At 45.8% G+C, this 21,766-nt stretch overlaps 1 non-coding gene and 1 pseudogene across 1 annotated transcript; one reads left to right on the forward strand and one right to left on the reverse strand.

Annotated features, from left to right (window-relative positions):
• Positions 1-2,324: 2,324 nt before the first annotated feature.
• On the reverse strand, positions 2,325-2,442 carry LOC126238030 (5S ribosomal RNA; annotated as a pseudogene).
• An 11,568-nt stretch (positions 2,443-14,010) lies between these two features.
• Positions 14,011-14,085, forward strand: Trnat-ugu (transfer RNA threonine (anticodon UGU)). The gene has a single exon. It is a non-coding gene; the product is annotated as a tRNA-Thr (tRNA).
• Positions 14,086-21,766: the final 7,681 nt, after the last annotated feature.

Raw genomic sequence — 21,766 nt, forward strand, 5'->3', positions numbered from 1 at the left:
GGACAGATCCGGAGATCTTGCTGGCCAGGGTAGTTGACTTACACCTTCTAGAGCACGTTGGGTGGCACGGGATACATGCGGACGTGCATTGTCCTGTTGGAACAGCAAGTTCCCTTGCCGGTCTAGGAATGGTAGAACGATGGGTTCGATGACGGTTTGGATGTACCGTGCACTATTCAGTGTCCCCTCGACGATCACCAGTGGTGTACGGCCAGTGTAGGAGATCGCTCCCCACACCAAGATGCCGGGTGTTGGCCCTGTGTGCCTCGGTCGTATGCAGTCCTGATTGTGGCGCTCACCTGCACGGCGCCAAACACGCATACGACCATCATTGGCACCAAGGCAGAAGCGACTCTCATCGCTGAAGACGACACGTCTCCATTCGTCCCTCCATTCACGCCTGTCGCGACACCGCTGGAGGCGGGCTGCACGATGTTGGGGCGTGAGCGGAAGACGGCCTAACGGTGTGCGGGACCGTAGCCCAGCTTCATGGAGACGGTTACGAATGGTCCTCGCCGATACCCCAGGAGCAACAGTGTCCCTAATTTGCTGGGAAGTGGCGGTGCGGTCCCCTACGGCACTGCGTAGGATCCTACGGTCTTGGCGTGCATCCGTGCGTCGCTGCGGTCCGGTCCCAGGTCGACGGGCACGTGCACCTCCCGCCGACCACTGGCGACAACATCGATGTACTGTGGAGACCTCACGCCCCACGTGTTGAGCAATTCGGCGGTACGTCCACCCGGCCTCCCGCATGCCCACTATACGCCCTCGCTCAAAGTCCGTCAACTGCACATACGGTTCACGTCCACGCTGTCGCGGCATGCTACCAGTGTTAAAGACTGCGATGGAGCTCCGTATGCCACGGCAAACTGGCTGACACTGACGGCGGCGGTGCACAAATGCTGCGCAGCTAGCGCCATTCGACGGCCAACACCGCGGTTCCTGGTGTGTCCGCTGTGCCGTGCGTGTGATCATTGCTTGTACAGCCCTCTCGCAGTGTCCGGAGCAAGTATGGTGGGTCTGACACACCGGTGTCAATGTGTTCTTTTTTCCATTTCCAGGAGTGTATATAGGGAGAGGTGGGGTAAAGTAGCCAGGGCAGCAAAATGGGCCACTGCATATCTTTTCTTGCCTTGAATAGAGCTGTTGCCTGCCGAGAAATGGTCGAACTAGGTCTAATATGCACCATCAGTGTTTTCATCGAGTTTCACGCAGGAAGTTTCTTCCGTTGTATTTTAGTAAAACCTTTTCTGATTTTTCTATCATCTAATGTAATGTAAGTAAGTTATACTAACCGTATTACTTTATTTATATTTAGGGAAATACTTTTCTACCGCATCAGAATTTCAACAAATTCTAATGGACTACGCATGTACTCCCTTGTTGCTTGTTTCTGTTTCATAGTTTCATCTATGAACCACTAACGCCGGCACTGCGTCCGATATGGGAACAATGGCCACATTACTGGTCGGGAAAAGTGCCCAAGTTGTTCATCCTGGTAAGGATTAGTTATTTCCATATATCACGCACAACACTTTAGGTCAGATTTACTTCCAACTCCCTTCTATATAAAAAGCTATCGCCTGTCATTCTATCGCCTGAACTAATTTATATTATGTTAAACCGTCTCCGTTCTATTAGATGTGGCCTAATATAAAAATCCGACTGAAAACGATCTGGCCAAGGCGCTTGGTACTGTTTCACATACTAGGACACCAAGGTGCCTAGAAACTACGTCCGTAAATCAAGACAACAAACGTCGAATCCTCCTACGATGGAGCTGATCACATTATCCCCCTGGGTACGGAAAAGTGGCCACTTGGTAGACCTTCAAAAAATGCATATAACTCTAATATATTATTTTCATTTACAAATATTTGGTATGAAAACTAGATATGTATATTCAAAAAGTGTAGGCGATAAGCTTCTATCTATAACCATAGTTTGGTGAAAATTCAATATCTCTTAGGGTGACCACTTTACCCCACATTCACCAACAATACACACTAGACATATATATGTACTAAAAAAACGATAGACAACAGATCGCTGGATGTTACTTGTACTACATTATTCTTATTTATTTTGACCCTTCCCACTCAGTATTACTTAAATATAAAAAACCACTCCGTCTTCAGGCCACGAGTGGCCTACCAGGACCATCTGACCGCCGTGTCATCCTCAGCGGAGGATGCGGATAGGAGGGGCGTGGGGTCAGCACACCGGTCTCCCGGTCGGTATGATGGTATTCTTGACCGAAGCCGCAACTATTCGGTCGAGTAGCTCCTCAACTGGCATCACGGGGCTGAGTGCACCCCGAAAAATGGCAACAGCGCATGGCGGCCCTGATGGTCACCCATCCAAGTGACGACCACGCCCGACAGCGCTTAACTTCGGTGATCTCACGAGAACCGGTGTAGCCACTGCGGCAAGGCCGTTGCCCATTACTTAAATATATATCCTAAAAATTTTATTATCTTATGTTTCTGATCTGTAAGAGTGTAACACCACATCTTCCATCAAAATAAAGTAATGGTTACAAAGTCTACGTCTCGTGATCACTATGTGTTCGCATATTGACCCAATGACATGGTCAATTTCAAATGCAGTGGGCACAGGACCATAGAGACTGATTCTTGAGTCTATGAAAAGGTTTCGCCTGGTTGTATCAATCATGTTTCTTGTTATACCAGCTCGATGGTCGTGTCGAGTTACCTCGTATTGTAGGCGAACGGCTTCTCTACACACCATGGATGTAGTCTGGTGGGGACAGCATTAGGCTATAAGGGATTTACCAGGCTTTCTGTGGAACTTATTGTGGGAATCTAAGTCACAATTACAGCTATTTACTGCCAGTACATTACTGCGGCTCGCTCTCGTCTCTTCAATTCTTCATGTCTTGCCCTAGGTCGATGCCATCTTGAAGCAGGATAACTGTCACAGGAGCAGAATCCTGCTACAGTGGAGTCAAGAGCATGATAATGAACTCAGGTTGCCTTAGCGACCAAATTTTCCTCATCCAGTACCCTATGGAATACATATGAGACGCCGTCGGAGCCAAAGCGTAAGTGTGCAATTTAGTGCAATTGCGTGAGTTGTGCGTACATATGTCTTGTATTTTAGATTTGAATAATCATGAACATTAAACGTAGGTTATGGTTCTATAGTCACCAGAAACGTTCGAAAACACCAATGATAGAAACTGTCAGAGGAACTGAGATGGAAAAATAAAGAAATAATAAGATTTATGCAGTTGTGGATGCATTGACCAACGCACTATTAGAATTACCCAAGTCTCCGAATACCCTCTAAGACAAAGATAACTACACATCGCGAAGGAATTATCCGAATGGAACGAAAGTCGGTAGATGTGATGTACATGTACAGACAATACAAATGATTTTAATTTCAGAATAATTGAATGATTTAGTGAAGAGAATGAGCTTAACTAACTCAGCAAGTCAATAGCGCGTTCTTCAATGCGGAACAACGCGGCTGCTACGGTCGCAGGTTCGAATTCTGCCTCAGGCATGGATGTGTGTGATGTCCTTAGTATAATTAGGTTTAAGTTGTTCTAAGTTCTAGGGGCCTGATGACCTCAGATGTTAAGTCCCATAGTGCTCTGAGCCATTTGAACCATTTCATTAGAGCGTTGGTCTGCGTCTGGCCCTTCTGCAAGCCGTTGCTCGGACTGACATTGATTTATGGAGTTATTGGATAGCCTCTTGAGGCATATCACGTCAAATTCTGTCCAGTTGGGGAGTTAGATCGTCAAATCCCCAGATGGTTGCAAGGTCCTGCCTATAATGCTGCAAAAGTTCTCAGTTTGCGAGGTATCCGGCGACCTTGCTGACTGAGATAGGATTTGGCAAGCAGGAAGACAAGCAGTAGAAACTCCTTCGGCGTGCAGGCGGGAATGCTGAAATGCGTGAAGGGCAACAAAGTGGGGCGTAAAATGTCGTCGACGTGCAGCTCTGCTGTAAGGATGCAGCGAATGACAAACAGTGGGGTCCTGTTATGAAATGAGACGGCAGCTCAGAGCATCACTCTTAGTTTTCGGGCCATGTAGCGGGTGACAATCAAGTTTTCATCCCACTGCGGTCTGGCGCGCCTCCAGACACGTCATCGGTCGGGAATCACATTGACTGGAGTACGTCTTCAGTTATAAGTCCTGCCGTGAACTGAGCCCCGATGACCACCAAAGACGTGCCTGGAGTTGCTCTGGACAGGGTTGGGGTCCCAACCAGACTGTCACCAGGCATAAAGCCCGACGACCTGGGATGATGGCCTGGCGTGTCATTTTTTTCTCGTAGCAGGCTCCCTTTTGTAGTTATCCGCTCTGCTCCCCCGATTTGTTGTCCTTCATGGTAAGCCATCTTGTCTGCACATAGAGAGAGTTCCTACTGCCTGTCTTCGTGCTTTCAAACCCTATCTTGGCCAGCAAGGTCGATGGACCTCTCCGCAGTTGAGAACGTTGGGATTGTTGTGAGGTTGGCACACCAGCCAGTTCTACGGCGCCAATTGGAGAGAATCTGGCACGGTATCTCCCAGGCGGGCATCCACCAGCTCTGTATCAATCAGTGACAAGCAAAATAACAGCTTGTATAAGGATCAGATGCGGAGCAATGCGTTATCGTGCTGCTCAGTTTGTGAAAGTCTTTATCTTGAAGAAATCATCCGATTTTCCTGAATCTGTGTTCATTCGTTTGTCTGCACGTGTACATCTACAGCTAGCGTAGACCTCGACATGCACGGCCAGCCTGCAGAGAATGCAGCCCGAGCGCCTCACTTGGCAGCCTGCTGGAAACGTATTCCAGACCAGCCGTCGGCTGGAAATGAACCGTGTCCAGGTCGCGAGCATGGGAAGCGGCGCCGGCTGTGACGAGGTAGGCTTGGCAGGCGATCGCATCTGCCCCGCTGGCAGACACTGTGTGGGCAAGTCGTCTTGCGGAGGAGCTGGCAGGGCGCTGCGGTGCGGTGCGGCCCTATCTGCGGACGCGACGGCACGCACAGTGGGCGCGTGCGCCTCTGGACGCCAGGGCAGCCGATCGGAACGTCCGGGGCGCCGGCCAAGGGTGAAGGTTGCAGGCTGAAGGTTGCTGGGACGGACGTGCTGCAGAGCGAGCAGCCCACGCACGGCCACCTTGCGCGGCTGGAAGCTGAGGCGGGCACCTCTGTACGAGGGCGACTGTGTTTCTGTCTTTGACGTTTATATATACACATATGGTGTCACGAAATAAGCATCAAACGAAAAAACTAAAAAGAACGAAACTCGTCTAGCTTGAAGGAGGAAACCAGATGGCACTATGGTTGGCCCGCTAGATGGCGCTTCCATAGGTTTTAGTTGGACCACTTTCTTCGTTTTGTGACAGATGGCGCTGTAATAGTCACAAACGTATAAGTACGTGGTATCACGTAACATTCCACCAGTGCGGACGGTATTTGCTTCGTGATACATTAGCCGTGTTAAAATGGACTGTTTACCGAATTGCGGGAAAGATCGATATCGTGTTGATGTATGGCTATTGTGATCAAAATGCCCACAGGCGTGTGCTATGTATGCTGATCGGTATCCTGACGACATCATCAAAGTGTTCGGAACGTTCCCCGGATAATTACGTTATTTAAGGAAACAGGAAGTCTTCAGCCACATGTGAAACGTCAACCACGACCTGCAACAAATGATGATGCCCAACTAGGTGTTTTAGCTGCTGTCGCGGCTAATCCGCACATCAGTAGCAGACAAACTGCGCGAGAATCGGGAATCCCAAAAAGGTCGGTGTTGGGAACGCTACATCAACATCGATTGCATTCGTACCATATTTCTATGCACCAGGGATTGCATGGCGACGACTTTGTACGTCGTGTACAGTTCTGGCACTGGGCACAAGAGAAATTACGGGACGATGACAGATTTTTTGTACGCGTTCTATTTAGCGACGAAGCGTCATTCACCAACAGCGTAACGTAAACCAGCTTAATATGTACTATTGGGCAACGGAAAATCCACGATGGCTGCGACAAGTGGAACATCAGAGACCTTGTCGGGTTAATGTATGGTGCGGCATTATGGGAGGAAGAATAATTTATCCCCATTTTATCGATGGCAATCTAAATGGTGCAATGTATGCTGATTTCCTACGTAATGTTCTACCGATGTTACTACAAGATGTTTCACTCCATGACAGAATGGCGATGTACTTCCAACATGATGGATGTGCGGCACATAGATCGCGTGCGGTTGAAGCGGTACTGAATAGCATATTTCATGACCGGTGGATTGGTCGTCGAAGCGCCATACCATGACCCGCACGTCCACCGGATCTGACGTCCTCGAATTTCTTTCTGTGGGGAAAGTTGAAGGATATTTGCTATCACCATCCACCGACAACGCCCGACAACATGCGTCAGCGCATTGTCAATGAATGTGCGAACACTACGGAAGGCGAACTACTCACTGTTGAGAGGAATGTCGTTACACGTATTGCCAAATGCAGTGAGGTTGACGGATATCATTTTGAGCATTTATTGCATTAATATGGTATTTACAGGTAATCACGCTGTAACAGCATGCGTTCTCAGAAAAAGTTAACAAAGGTACATGTATCACATTGGAACAACCGAAATAAAATGTTCAAACGTACCTACGTTCTGTATTTAAATTTAAAAATCCTACCTGTTACCAACTGTTCATCTAAAATTGTTAGCCATATGTTTGTGACTATTACAGCGCCATCTATCACAAAGCGATAAAAGTGGTCCAACTAAAAAATTCATATTTCTTTATGTACTACACGGATATGTAATAAGAATGGGGATTCCTATTTTGAAAAACGCAGTTAATATCCGTTTGACCTACGGCAGCGCCATCTAGCGGGCCAACCATAGCGCCATCTGGTTTCCCCCTTCAAGCTAGACAAGTTTCGTTCTTTGTAGTTTTTTCGTTTGACGCTTATTTCGTGAGATATTTGGCCCGGTCACGATCAATGGACCATCCTGTATAAGAACGCGCGTGCTCGGTACCCGTAGGAATACGGCGGATTCTTTAACGTATTCGACGGAAAAGTGTCTGTCCACGAATCAGCACGGTTTTAGACAGAATCGCTCATGGGAAACTCAGCTTCGTTTAGCTGCCGAGAGTTCTTCCGGGTTGTATGGCCGTGGTCCATGGAACTCTTCTATCACTGTCGTTTCGTCCATAGCCACGTTGGACTTCTTCGGAGGTGCTCCTGGTTGTGCTGAGTCTTGCCGAGCAAACCAGGAGCACCTCTGAAAATGTCCAACGTAGCTTTGGACGAAACGTCGCGGATAGAAGAGTTCCATGGACCACGGCCATACAACCGGAAGAATTGTCGGCAGCTGAAACATCCGGTCGTGAAAGCCTTCATTCTATGATCATCATGATTTTTCTCACATTTTATTGTTATTGTTGTCTTCAGTCCGCAGACTGGTTTGTTGCAGCCCTCCATACTACTGCATCCTGTCCAAGCCTCTTCATCTCCGAGTAACTACCGCAACCTACATCCTTCTGAATCTGCTTACCGCAGTCAGCTCTTGTACTCCCTCTAAGATTTTTATCCCCCTCCCCCTCTACACCAATAGCTAAACTGATGTACCCTTGATGTCTCAGAATATGTCCTACCAATCAAGCCCTTCTTCTAGTCAGGTTGCGCCATGATATTTTTCGGTCCCCATTAGTTATGTGATCTACCCATCTAATCTTGAGCATCCTTCTGTAGCAGCACATTTCAAAAGCTTCGTTTCTCTCCTTGGCTAAACTGTTGATCGTCCTTGTTTCACATCCATACATGGTTACACTTCATACAAATATTTTCGGAAAAGACTTAAAGACTTCCTGACGCTTAAATTATATTTGATGTTAACTGATTTCTCATCTTCAGAAACGCTTTTCTCGCCATTGCCACCCTACATTTTACGTCCTCACATCTATGGCCACCATCAGTTACTTTGGAGCCCAAATAGCAAAACTCACCTACTACTCTAAGTGCCTCATTTCTTAATTTAATTCTCTCAGCGTCACGTTAGTTAATTCCTCTACATACTATTATCTCCGTTTAGCTCTTGTTGAAGTTCATCTTCTCATTTTTCAGAAACTCTTTCCTTGCCATTGCCAGCCTACATTTGATAGAGGATCAGTTATTTAGCAGCCCAAACAGCAAAATTCATTTACTATTTTTAAGTGTCTCGTTTCGTAATCAAATTGTATCAGCGTCACCTGATTTAATTCCACTATATCCCATTATCCTTGTTTTGTTTTGGTTGACGTTTATCTTTATATTCTCTTTTCAAGAGCCTGTGCATTCCGTTCAGCTGCTATCCCACCTCCTTTGCTCTCTCTATGAGAACTGCAGTGACATCCGCAAACCTCCTCCCTGGACTTTAATTTTTACTTCAAATTTTTCTTTCGTATCCTTACTGCTTGCTCAGCGTACATATTAAATAACGTCGAGGATATGCTACAACTTTAGCCGGCCGCTGTTGCCGTGCGGTTCTACGCGCTTCAGTCTGGAGCCGCGTGACCGATACGGTCGCTGGTTCGAATCCTGCCTCGGGCATGGATGTGTGTGATGTCCTTAGGTTAGTTAGGTTTAAGTAGTTATAAGTTCTAGGGGACTGATGACCACAGATGTTAAGTCCCATAGTGCTCAGAGCCATCTATGCTACAACTTTGTTTCACTCCCTACTCAACCACTGTCTCCCCTTCATGCCCCTTGTAACATTACAGGAGTATGTGCTATATAGTCGGATCTACTTTGCGTCACGCGAGTCTAGTAGTGATCCATGACGTCATATCAACTTGACATTTTTTTTATATATGTCACTCATTTCTAAATTTTATTGATTATTTGCAGAGTAAAGAATTTAATTATGTACAACATTTAGTAGGTAATGAGTATTAATGAGATAGATTAAAATATGTTGTGACATAGTAAATAACCTTGTTGCATTACGCATGATATGTTTTCTCTTTGTAAGAACAAGAGCTTCCATATTGCTCGAGTGCGCGATCAAGTAGTCTTCGAGTGCGGATCTGCTGTAACTATCATGAATGGGCATAGAATTGTTAATTTCCAGCCAGCAGTTGATTTAAAAATTATTCTAGGGAACCACGGCCCGACTTTGGTGCAAACAAATCGCGCGCGAATTCTCAAATATCGGCGTGGAGTTCGAGATACGCGGCTGGATATCGGGCGTTATTGTCGTGTGTGTGATTCAATAACATTAACCGCAATTTACAGACATTAGCTTGATAATAACTATCAAAGACTTATATGAGCGGCATAGTAATCGTATTGATGCTTAAAGCAAGCGAGAAGCGATTTACTGTCGGGATAGGACAAACATTAATCTTTGCACAGTCAACTTGTTGATACGTTGCTTAGCAACTCATAAACGGACAGTGATAGAATTATTGAAACGATATTTAAATATAAATGACCACTACACAAACATTAGACACTAATTACTCTAACTGTGATTGACTTCTGGATTGGATGAGTTTCTTTTTATTCCAGCTAATTGGTATTAATTAACTTCTTTCGAGGTTGAAACTTCATCAATGGTGTAGCGCTCATTCACTTCAGTAGAACGATAGATAGCTACGCTACTATTTATAGTTTTAAGAGAAAACAGGGCACTTACCTGTTTTTCTTTTGAGAAATGTTTGTACTTCAGTCGTCAGTCTTCTCAAACCAGAGGCACGAGTGACGCTCTCTCACAGCACTACGGTGTCGTGAACCGCCACACACATGTGCCCCCTTCTCGCTACATTTCTGCATTGAAAACCCTGAGATATAGCCGCGGTACGAAGAAGGAAGAAAGAAGAGGAATGATCAGCGGAAGAAACGGAGCAAAGAGAGAAGGGGAGGTCACACCCTCCATTCTCATAAATGTCGCCTGGTTTCTGTACAAGTTGTAAATAGCCTTTCGCTCCCTGTATTTTACCATTGCTCCCCTCAAAATTTCAAGGAGAGTATTCCATTCACGTTCGCTAACCTTTCTCTACGTCTACAAATGCTATAAACGTACGTTTGCCGTTCCTTAACCTGTCATCTATGAGAAGTCGTAGTCTCAGTATTGCCTCGCACGTTCTTACGTTTCTCCGGAATCCAAACTGATGTTCCCCGAGGTTGGGTTCTACCAGTTTCTCCATTCTTCTGCAAAGAATTAGTACTACAATAGCATTTTGCAACCATGACTTATTACAATATAATATTTTGACAATAATCACACCTGTCAACACCTGCTTTCTTTGGAATTGGAATTATTTATCACATCTTTTAAAGTCTGAGGGTATTTCTCCAGTTCAATACATCTTTCTCGTCGTAGCTGGCTCTCCGAAGATTGTCAGTAGTTCGAACGAAATGTCGTCTACCCCCAAGGTCTTCTTTCTACTGATGTCTTTCAGCGCTCTGTGAAATGCTTCTCGCATTATCATATCTCTCTTCTTACCTTCATCTACGTTCTCTTCCATTTCTATAGTACTGCTCTCAAGCTCATCTCCCTTGTACAGACCCTGTATGTACTCCTCACACCTTTCAGCTTCCCTTTCTTTGCTTAGGACTGGATTTCCATCTGAGCTCTTGATATTCATGCAGCTTCTTCTCTTTTTTCGAAAGATCTCTTCCATTTTCCTGTAGGCTGTATCTATCTTTCCTCAAGTGATATGTGCTTATAAATCCTTACATTTGTTCACTAGCCATTCCTGCTTAGCCATGTTGCACTTCCTATCAATCTCATTTTTTAGACGTTTGCATTCCCTTTCGCCTGCTTCATTTACTGCACTTTTGTGTTTCCTCCCGTCATCAGTTAAGTTAAATATCTCTTGTATTTATTCCTTTTTCCTAGTCCGATGTCGCCTACTGTTTTTCCCTCTCTTCCTTTTCCTACTATTGAATTTAAGTCCCACATTATTATAAAATTTTCGTCTCCCTTATCTATCTGAATAATTTTTTTACCTCATCATATAGTCATTTCCTCAATCTGTGCATCATCTGCGGAGACAGTAGCCGTATAATTTTGTACTACTGTGGTGGTTGTGGGCTTCGTGTCTCTCATGGCCACAATAATACGTTCACTACCCTGTTCAAAGTAACTTACCCGCATTCCTCTTTTCTTACTCATTATTAAACATACACCTGAATGACCGATATTTGGTTTTGCATTTATAACCCTCTGTTCACCTGAGCTGAAATCCTGTCCCTCCTGTCACCTCATTTCGCTAATTCTCCCTAAATCTGAATTTTACCTATCTATTTCCCTTTTTAAAGTTTCTGACCTACCTCACCAAGACATCTGACATTCCACGCTCTATTCCGTAGGACGCCAGTTTCGTTTCTCGTGATATCGAAATCCTCCTGAGTGGGCCATGCCCGGAGATCTGAATAGGGTCCTCTTTTACCTCCGGAATATTTTACCCAAGAAGATGCTATCATCATTTAACCATACAGTAGAGCTGCATGCCCTCGGAAAAAACTACGGTTGTAGTTTTACCTTGCTTTCAGCCGTTCGCAGTACCAGCACTGCAAGACCGATGTCCCTGCAACATCTCACACGATATACTGCGAAATATGGATGAAGGGTGATAGATTCTATATGTCTATACGTGCAAGAAGTACTTGACACCGTGCCCCACTGCAGACTATTAACGAAGATACGAGCATACAGAAAAGATTTGCGGATATGTGAGTGGCTCGAAGACTTCTTAAGCTATACGGCGTAGCACGTTGTTCTCGACGGCGAGAGTCCGTCGGAGGCGAGGATATTGTCAGGAGTGCCCCAGATACACAAGTGATCTGGCAGTCAGGGTGGCAGGAATTTACGATTGTGTGCTGGCGATGGTGTGTTGGAGGAGAAGATGTCGTCGTTGAACGACTATAGGAGCATACAAGCTGGCAGACAAAATTTCTAGTTTGTGTGGTGAATGGTAGCTGGCTCTGAATGTAGAAACGTATAAGTTAATGTAGATGGATACGAAAAACAAACCTCTAATGTCCAGTAGTCATCATAGTCACGTCGCTTAAAAATTTGGGCTTAACGCTGGAGAGCGATATGAAATGGAATGCGCATGGAAGGATTGTAATAGGAAAGTCGCATGCTCGACTTCGGTTTATTCGGAAAATCTTAGCAAAGTGTGGTTCATCTGTGAAGGAGACCGCATACGGAGGCTAGTGCGAGCGTTCTCTAGTATTGCTTGTGTTCTGGCGTAACCGCAAACGTTTTTCATATTAGGTCCATTGTACTGCCACCTACTACCAGGTACTCCATATCAGCGACCTCAGTAGTCATTAGACATCGTGGGAGAGCAGAATGGGGCACTCCGCGGATCTCATGGACTTGGAACGTGGTCAGGTGACTGGGTGTCACCTGTGTCATACGTATGTACGCGAGATTTTCACGCTCCTAAACATCCCTAGGCCCACAGTTTCCGATGTGATAGTGAAACAGAAACGTGAAGGGACATATACAGCACAAACGCTGAGAGGTGGCATGAGCCCCCTCTCATATTTCTATCTTACGATATTCGTCTCTAATTGTATGCGGTGGAAAGTTGCTATTCCTTCACACGCGGACTTCCCACGCAGCGTCTCTCGTCACCCGGGTGGTCCGGTGACAGGCGGGCGCTGCTGATTTTGAAAGGGTAAGCCGACGGGAGTGAGGGAGTCGAGTGAATGCTTTCCAGACGCCGACATTGTCAAGAGACATGCCCGCAGGGGCCTGAAGTAGCGGCTGGGCTAGAGGTTCCCTTACTTCGCAGAAACTTAGCGAAAACACTTTCTGGCGGGCTACCAGCGAGGCGTGGGAATGACTTGTGTACCCTGGCAGTTGTGGCGGGCAAATTCCCGCGCTTTCTGCAAAATCGTAACTGTGATTGGCTTACTCAGGGCATAGCTCCGTGACGTAGCAAAATCGGCGCAGAAATTGGCGCCAAGAATCTCCATTGGTGAAATGGTAGTGCTCCGGCAATAGAGTGGAATTTTCCGCCGGTTTTCGAGTTGTTGATTGGAACGGTTAACCACGGCCACTGTCGTGGGGGCGGGAATGTTCTGTGTTCGGTTTGTACAGGTGCTCTTGTGGGGGAGTCGGCTCTCGCCTTTCGATCGGAGTAGTTTACAAGACTGAGCTCTCGCTGCTCTGGTCAGCCTGCTTCCGTTGGCTGTCTAATATACGTTTATTTAATTGTAACTGCTTGACGAAGTTGCTGAAGTTTCGACTTCAACGTAACTTTCCGAGTACAGTTGGCAATTGAGCGTTCTGCGTACAAGAGGCCTATGTTGTCTGTCTTGAGCAGGTTTGGCTAAAGTTGACTGTATCGGAGTTACTGTGTGACTTCGCTTGTTAAAATCAATCATCGTACCGTCCGTGATTGTGTGGCGAGCCTTCTTCGTCTCCCTCAGAGGCGCATTTGTATTGCTAAGAAGTCTGGAACAACCAGACCAGGACAATTTGTTTCGGGCTATACACGCGACATTATCATCACCACGATGGGACGTCGAAGCAACCAGCCATCGCTTCCAGTACGCCAGATCGTGTCCTTGCAGCTAAGAAGACAGTTTGGTAATGTATGTCCGCAGCACCGGCAGATAGGGATTTTCCTAGGTGATAATCAGAGCTAAGCAGAGCGCGCCTGTTCGTCTTTCTCTAACTTTGTTCTGTCTTGGGTGTTCATCGTCTGAGTTCTCACTAATGTAGCAGCAATTAATGTTGGGTTAGCTGTGGTCATCGACGGTAACTGTTCTTTCGGGAACAGATACTACCGTCATATATAGTTAAAAATATGGGTTCCCAGCCTTTGACCTTCTTGTGCGAACGCACACGCTATGCCCGAACTCGTACGGGACTTGGTAGATTAATCTGCCACGAGTAATGAGTATGATGGGCAAACATCTATTAGGCGCACTACGAATGTAGTGTTGTGGACATGTTGGGAATGTGGATCACACGGGGAGCGTGCAAGGGATAAGTCCCTGCAGACGCACTATCCTCTGTGCCCGCGGTGGCTCAGATGGATAGAGCGTCTGCCATGTAAGCAGGAGATCCCGGGTTCGAGTCCCGGTCGGGGCACACATTTTCAACATGTCCCCAATGAAGTGTATCAACGCCTGCTTGCAGCTAGGGTGTGTATCTAATTATCATTTCATTTCGAGCAAAGCTGCATGGTCATCGACGGTAACTGTTCTTTCGGGAACAGATACTACCGTCATATATAGTTAGCTGTGTGTCTCTCTTCAGATTTGAGTGCCAAGGAATTGGCTCCACATACCACTTCGTCATAATCCTCACAATCTAGTGTAGGGACAACTTCACCTTCATAGCGTTTGTTTGAGTATCCAATTTGAGCCAATTTGACGTATTGTAAATGTTTCATGTGTTTTTGTTTATTATTTTGTGTTTAGTCTTAATAACTCATGTTGTTATTTTGGACAGAACAAATCATTTCTCACTACGTTAATGAAACCTTCCTTTATTTAACTTATTTATCAAATTAAATTATTGCAGGTGCCAAACTCTTTTCTACTCCACTGGCAGGGTTGATTACAGTCAGTTCGCGTATTTTTGTTAATCCATGTGCAACAGCAAAAGTCGGAGTTAGAATAGGGGGGGGGGGCTTAGAGCATCATTTACATGTGTAGATTCTAGAAGAATTTAGTGTTAAATACACTGCTAGCCCCGGCACCTCGCAACGCATAGAGGCCGACGTCGTCTGTTGACTGACAGAGACCACCGATAGTTGAAAGGGGTCGTAATGTGTGATAGGTAGATATCTATCCAGACCGTCGCATAGGAATTCCAAACTGGATCAGGATCCATTTCAAGGACTATGACAGTTAGGCGGGAGGTGACAAAACTTGGACTTCACAGTCGAACGGCTGTTCATAAGCCACAAATGACGCCGGTAAATGCCAAACGACGTCTCGCCTGGTATAAGGAGCGTATAAACATTGGACGGTTGAACAGTGGAAAAACGTTGTGTGGAGTGACGAATCACGATACACAACATGGCGATCCGATGGCAGGATGTGGGTATGGCGAATGCCCGGTGAACGTCATCTGCCAGCGTGTGTAGTGCCAACAGTAAAATTCGGAGGCCGTGGTGTTATGATGTGGTCGTATTTTGCATGGAGGGGGCTTGCGACCATTTGTTGGTTTGCGTGGAACTATCACAGCACAGGCCTACACTGATGTTTTAAACACCTTCTTGCTTCCCACTATAAAAGAGCAATTCGGGGATGGCGATTACATCTTTCAACACGATTGAGCCACCTGCTCATAATGCACGGCCTGTGGCGGAGTGGTTACACGACAATAACATCGCTGCAATGGAGTGGCCTGCACAGTCTTGACCTGAATCTTATAGAACAGCTTTGGAGTGTTTTGGAACGTCGATTTGGTGCTAGGCCTCACCGACCGACATCGATGCCTCTCCTAAGTGCTACGCTCCTTGACGAATGGACAGCCAGTCCCCAAGAAACCTTTCAGCACCTGTTTGAACGTATGCCTGTGAGAGTGGAAGCTGTCATCAAGGCTAAGGGTGGACCAACACCATACTGAATTCCAGCATAGTGGGTGCCACGAACTTGTGAGTGATTTTCGGCCAGGTGTCCGGATACTTTTGATCACATAGTGTATCTCCAAAGTTAAGTATTGTCAATTGCTTTGTAGAAATAAAACTACTAATGTTATTTGTTTGAAATTGTTGTATAGTATTCCGAGAACGCTGCATCCCATAGACACCCTATTAGCGACGAGTGGACAAGATCCCACAGCTTGAGTGTTTCGTATATGCACCAGGCCGGATCAAATGAAGACATCCAAGCAATTCAGAAGCGAGTTGCTAGATTTGTTACTGGTAGTTTCGAACAACACATAAATTTTACAGAGATTCTTAGGGAACTCAAATGGTAATCCCTGGCAGGAAGGCGACGTTTTCTTCGAGGAACACTATTGAGAAAATTTATAACATGGCATTTGAAACTGCCTGCAGAACTATTCTGCTGACGCTAACATACCTTTCTTGTAAGGACAGTGAAGACAAGATACGAGAGGAAATGGCTCTTAAGGAGACGCTCCTCACTCTGTTTGCGAGAAGAACAGAGAAGGAAATGACCACTAATGGTACATGGTAGCCTCCGAAACGACGCGCGTGGTGGCTTGCTGAGTATGCATGTATATGTCGACGTAGATGAATGACACCAAATTGTGTCTCGCCTACTCATCTTCAGTTGTCAACAAGCAAAACATAATCGTTAAAATGGGTAATTATAAAGTTACAATTGTCATACCGGTTTTTTGAGTCGTCACTGCTCATGTTTGGTGCTTGATCAACACCTCCCCGTTTTATTCATTTATTATTTCCCTCAGTGTGTGTTGTGCGTTGTTAGCGTGTGTTTGCTGGGTATCTGAGGTAGATCAGAACGAGGGCATCTTGGCTAGAGCTAACCGATAACGAATAAATTTAATTTGAGAGTGACGTTTTAGTGTGACTCTTCCCCTACTCACTTCGAACTGCATTCCTGTTGTGTTATTGAGATTATTATCGGAAGGACTTGCTAGAAGCCAACTGAAGACATTTTACGAACAGTTAGAGGTGAAAATTGTACTCCAGTTCAGTGGTGAGATGTTGGAATGTTTCTGAAAGTATGTGGATTGCTACATGGCTTTTATTACTGACATTGGAGTTGTGAGAAGCTTAATCCCGTCTCACTGGTCAAAGCGAGTATGCTGATGCTTATTTAGACAGATTTGATACTATGACAGAACAGAAAATTAATCCTGTTCCGCCAATAAACGTTTGCAACTAAATCTCAGGAGCAGTGCGTAGTGTGTTTCATATCTTCAGAATTAGGTGTATTGTGGCCACTGATGCGAGTGTTATTTCGCGTTACGCCACGGAAGTTACAAAGAACGGATGGAAGAGATGTTTACAGTTGAGAAATATTGCTTTCCGACTGATGACGTTAGATGATAGATCTGAAGCTTTACTGAAAAACAAAAGAGGCAGACATGAAACACGTTTTAGGAAATATGAGGTTTTTCCGATAATATTCAATGATGAATTGCAAACGATACACTGATAAGCCAAAACATTATGACCACTGCCCACGGAGACGTTGGATGCCGCCTGGTGGCCTTGCGGGCAAGTGACGCGGTAGGTAAAGTAGGTAATATTTTGACTAAAGTTGAGTCTTGATCACACCATTTATGTTTCAATGACATCGGTAACCGGTTTCGGTTATTGTTGACTTCGTAGCAGCTGAGGAGAGCTCCGCCTACCATCCTAAGGGAGCCATGGGTGTGATGATGGTTATGTAAAAATAACCGAAACCGGTTACCTATGTCATTGAAACATAAATGGTGTGATCAAGACTGAACTTTAGTCAAAATATAATAATCTATTGATCACTGTATTCCAAAAATGTTTACCAAAATTGTATAAAGTAGGTAAGCCGAGCACACATGCACAGGGGATCACCACTGCAAAGATGTGGGCTGCGAAATGGGAACTCCATTGAGATAAATGACTGCGACAAAGGACAGATTATTATTCCGCAGGACCAGTGAATGAGTGTCTCAAAAACGGCGAATTCTGCCGATTGTTCATGTGCTACTGTCGTGAGCATCTACGGAAAGACTGAACTTTAGTCAAAATATAACAATCTATTGATCACTGTATTCGAAAAATGTTTACCAAAATTGTATAAAGTAGGTAAGCCGAGCACACATGCACAGGGGATCACCACTGCAAAGATGTGGGCTGCGAAATGGGAACTCCATTGAGATAAATGACTGCGACAAAGGACAGATTATTATTCCGCAGGACCAGTGAATGAGTGTCTCAAAAACGGCGAATTCTGTCGATTGTTCATGTGCTACTGTCGTGAGCATCTACAGAAAGACTGAACTTTAGTCAAAATATAATAATCTATTGATCACTGTATTCCAAAAATGTTTACCAAAATTGTATAAAGTAGGTAAGCCGAGCACACATGCACAGGGGATCACCATTGCAAAGATGTGGGCTGCGAAATGGGAAATCCATTGAGATAAATGACTGCGACAAAGGACAGATTATTATTCCGCAGGACCAGTGAATGAGTGTCTCAAAAACGGCGAATTCTGCCGATTGTTCATGTGCTACTGTCGTGAGCATCTACGGAAAGACTGAACTTTAGTCAAAATATAATAATCTATTGATCACTGTATTCGAAAAATGTTGACCAAAATTGTATACAGTAGGTAAGCCGAGCACACATGCACAGGGGGTCACCATTGCAAAGATGTGGGCTGCGAAATGGGAACTCCATTGAGATAAATGACTGCGACAAAGGACAGATTATTATTCCGCAGGACCAGTGAATGAGTGTCTCAAAAACGGCGAATTCTGTCGATTGTTCATGTGCTACTGTCGTGAGCATCTACGGAAAGACTGAACTTTAGTCTAAATATAATAATCTATTGATCACTGTATTCCAAAAATGTTTACCAAAATTGTATAAAGTAGGTAAGCCGAGCACACATGCAGAGGGGATCACCATTGCAAAGATGTGGGCTGCGAAATGGGAAATCCATTGAGATAAATGACTGCGACAAAGGACAGATTATTATTCCGCAGGACCAGTGAATGAGTGTCTCAAAAACGGCGAATTCTGTCGATTGTTCATGTGCTACTGTCGTGAGCATCTACAGAAAGACTGAACTTTAGTCAAAATATAATAATCTATTGATCACTGTATTCCAAAAATGTTTACCAAAATTGTATAAAGTAGGTAAGCCGAGCACACATGCACAGGGGGTCACCATTGCAAAGATGTGGGCTGCGAAATGGGAACTCCATTGAGATAAATGACTGCGACAAAGGACAGATTATTATTCCGCAGGACCAGTGAATGAGTGTCTCAAAAACGGCGAATTCTGCCGATTGTTCATGTGCTACTGTCGTGAGCATCTACGGAAAGACTGAACTTTAGTCAAAATATAACAATCTATTGATCACTGTATTCGAAAAATGTTTACCAAAATTGTATAAAGTAGGTAAGCCGAGCACACATGCACAGGGGATCACCACTGCAAAGATGTGGGCTGCGAAATGGGAACTCCATTGAGATAAATGACTGCGACAAAGGACAGATTATTATTCCGCAGGACCAGTGAATGAGTGTCTCAAAAACGGCGAATTCTGTCGATTGTTCATGTGCTACTGTCGTGAGCATCTACGGAAAGACTGAACTTTAGTCAAAATATAACAATCTATTGATCACTGTATTCGAAAAATGTTTACCAAAATTGTATAAAGTAGGTAAGCCGAGCACACATGCACAGGGGATCACCACTGCAAAGATGTGGGCTGCGAAATGGGAACTCCATTGAGATAAATGACTGCGACAAAGGACAGATTATTATTCCGCAGGACCAGTGAATGAGTGTCTCAAAAACGGCGAATTCTGTCGATTGTTCATGTGCTACTGTCGTGAGCATCTACAGAAAGACTGAACTTTAGTCAAAATATAATAATCTATTGATCACTGTATTCCAAAAATGTTTACCAAAATTGTATAAAGTAGGTAAGCCGAGCACACATGCACAGGGGATCACCATTGCAAAGATGTGGGCTGCGAAATGGGAAATCCATTGAGATAAATGACTGCGACAAAGGACAGATTATTATTCCGCAGGACCAGTGAATGAGTGTCTCAAAAACGGCGAATTCTGTCGATTGTTCATGTGCTACTGTCGTGAGCATCTACGGAAAGACTGAACTTTAGTCTAAATATAATAATCTATTGATCACTGTATTCCAAAAATGTTTACCAAAATTGTATAAAGTAGGTAAGCCGAGCACACATGCAGAGGGGATCACCATTGCAAAGATGTGGGCTGCGAAATGGGAAATCCATTGAGATAAATGACTGCGACAATGGACAGATTATTATTCCGCAGGACCAGCGAATGAGTGTCTCAAAAACGGCGAATTCTGTCTATTGATCATGTGCTACTGTCGTGAGCATCTACGGAAAGAGGTAGACGGGCAGTGAAACTACCACTAGGTGTTAAATGGTTGGATGGCGACGACTATTCACAGAACGTGCGGTTCCATGGCTTGTCTGCTCTGTAAAATTGTATACATGGTGATCTGTGGCGTCTCTGTTGAAAAAGCACAATGCTGGTGCACGCACAAGTGTTTCTGAGCAGACCTTTCATTGTACATTGTTGAACATTAAGCTCCACGGCAGACCAACCCTACGTGTTCACAAGTTGACCCAACGACGTCGTCGGGCACGGGACCATCCTGGTTCGACCGTCGATCGAGGGAAACGTGTCGGCTCTTCGGGCGAATTACATTTTTGTTTCAGTAGGTCGGTGGTAGTCTCCACAGACGCCGTCACCGAACTGATTGGCGGCTCGAAACGTGTAAATCGCCACAGGTGCTGGCTGGTGGGAGCAGCATTATAATATGGGAAATATTCTCCTGCCCTTGCATGGGATCTATGGTGCCAATCGAGGAGCGTTCACAGCTGCGAACCGCCCTTCAGGCTTTATGCCTTCCCCGACCTCTTTCAGCAGCATAATTGCCTGTTTCTCGAAGTCTGAACCGTGCTACAGTGGTTTGAGGAGAATTGTAGTGAAATCGTGTTGATGACTCCGCGACCAAATTCCCCTGCCGTACATACTGTGGAACCTATCTGAGCCACTAGCGGAAACCACCCCCGCTCACGCAAATCACCGGCCCATTCGTTACGCGAATTGCACGCCGTGTGTGCAGACACCTCATGCCACATACCTCCACAAACCTACCAACAAGCTGTCGGATCCCTGATACGCCGAATCAGTAATGTTCTTCGTTCCAAAGACGGACAAACAAGCTGTTAAGCAGGTCACAGTGGTTTGGCTCATGTGCATTTTACGGTCATACTAAAAATTTGGATGGCCATTTGATGCCTTTGACTAAAGGTTATTTCTTATACACTCCTGGAAATGGAAAAAAGAACACATTGACACCGGTGTGTCAGACCCACCATACTTGCTCCGGACACTGCGAGAGGGCTGTACAAGCAATGATCACACGCACGGCACAGCGGACACACCAGGAACCGCGGTGTTGGCCGTCGAATGGCGCTAGCTGCGCAGCATTTGTGCACCGCCGCCGTCAGTGTCAGCCAGTTTGCCGTGGCATACGGAGCTCCATCGCAGTCTTTAACACTGGTAGCATGCCGCGACAGCGTGGACGTGACCCGTATGTGCAGTTGACGGACTTTGAGCGAGGGCGTATAGTGGACATGCGGGAGGCCGGGTGGACGTACCGCCGAATTGCTCAACACGTGGGGCGTGAGGTCTCCACAGTACATCGATGTTGTCGCCAGTGGTCGGCGGAAGGTGCACGTGCCCGTCGACCTGGGACCGGACCGCAGCGACGCACGGATGCACGCCAAGACCGTAGGATCCTACGCACTGCCGTAGGGGACCGCACCGCCACTTCCCAGCAAATTAGGGACACTGTTGCTCCTGGGGTATCGGCGAGGACCATTCGCAACCGTCTCCATGAAGCTGGGCTACGGTCCCGCACACCGTTAGGCCGTCTTCCGCTCACGCCCCAACATCGTGCAGCCCGCCTCCAGTGGTGTCGCGACAGGCGTGAATGGAGGGACGAATGGAGACGTGTCGTCTTCAGCGATGAGAGTCGCTTCTGCCTTGGTGCCAGTGATGGTCGTATGCGTGTTTGGCGCCGTGCAGGTGAGCGCCACAATCA

The sequence above is a fragment of the Schistocerca nitens genome, chromosome 2 (genome assembly GCF_023898315.1).
Source record: "Schistocerca nitens isolate TAMUIC-IGC-003100 chromosome 2, iqSchNite1.1, whole genome shotgun sequence".
NCBI lineage: Eukaryota > Metazoa > Arthropoda > Insecta > Orthoptera > Acrididae > Schistocerca > Schistocerca nitens.